General features: G+C 58.5%; 1 protein-coding gene across 1 annotated transcript in view; it reads left to right on the forward strand.

Annotated features, from left to right (window-relative positions):
* Positions 1-6: 6 nt before the first annotated feature.
* The window catches only part of Myadm (myeloid associated differentiation marker), a 5016-nt gene continuing 4057 nt past the window's right edge, over positions 7-965 (forward strand). Inside the window, exon 1 of the mRNA XM_010616969.2 lies at positions 7-88. The gene's annotated coding sequence lies outside the window, so the exon portion shown is untranslated. The remainder of the gene's footprint in view (positions 89-965) is intronic.

Consider the following 965-nt stretch of genomic DNA (forward strand, 5'->3'; position numbering starts at 1 on the left):
CCCAGCCGGGCAACCGCACCCAGCCCGCAGACCCTCTGGTCCGCAGCTGTCGTCTCTGCTTTAGCCTCAGCCGCCGCGGGTCGGAGAGGTGAGACTGGGGGGCACCAGGGCCCTGGGACGGTGGCTGAGGATCCTGGGTTCAGCGGAGGGCTACACTGCGAAGCCGAATGTGGGTCCCCAGAAAGGCAGGGCCAGGATGCCTGGGTTGTGAGGAGAAGAGGGCTGGGACCTGGACTCAAACAGGTCCCGCGGCCAAAGAGGAGGCTGGGCCCGGACCCCAGGTCTGAGGTCGAGCAGAGATGCACAGTACTAAATCCGAGCTGAAGGGGCTGGGGCGGAGGTGCTCAAGAGTTGAGGATACTTGGGCCGGGAATTTATCTCATTGGTTCGGTTCCGCTGCCTGCCTCGCAATCGAAAGGTCCCAAGTTCGATCCCGGTACAGAAAAAGAAGAGATGAGGACCCTGCTATCAGGAACCCTAAATTTAATAAAAGGCTGGAGTTGGGAATTTAATTTGTTTTGTCTTGGGACAGGGTCTCGCTATAGGGTTCAGGCTGTCCTTGAACTCACTGTGTAGCCGAGGCTGGCCTCGAACTCCTGGAGATCCTCCTGCTTCAGCTTCCCAAGTCTTGGGACTACAGGCGTGTGCCACCACGCCCGGCTCCTGTTTTTTTGTTTGTTTGTTTGTTTGTGTTTTGACAGTATTGCAGAGTAGGTTGGGTCTCAAATTAGCCCTGAAGCCCAGACTGGCCTGGAAGTCGGTCCTCTTTTCGCCGGCGCGCGCCCCCACGCCCGACCACTTGTTTTTGTCTTATTTTTAGCTGGCCATTTCTGATCCCATTCACGGCCAGGGAGAACTACAAATTTGGATCCCCGGAAGGCGAAGGTTGAGACCCAACACCGGCTCCTAGGGTGGGGCAGGAGCTGGCAGGCCGAGAGGGCCGGGCGGAGTCCAGCCGCCGAGCG

This window comes from Fukomys damarensis, unplaced genomic scaffold (genome assembly GCF_012274545.1).
Source record: "Fukomys damarensis isolate Sample0158 unplaced genomic scaffold, DMR_v1.0_HiC HiC_scaffold_19, whole genome shotgun sequence".
Taxonomy (NCBI): domain Eukaryota; kingdom Metazoa; phylum Chordata; class Mammalia; order Rodentia; family Bathyergidae; genus Fukomys; species Fukomys damarensis.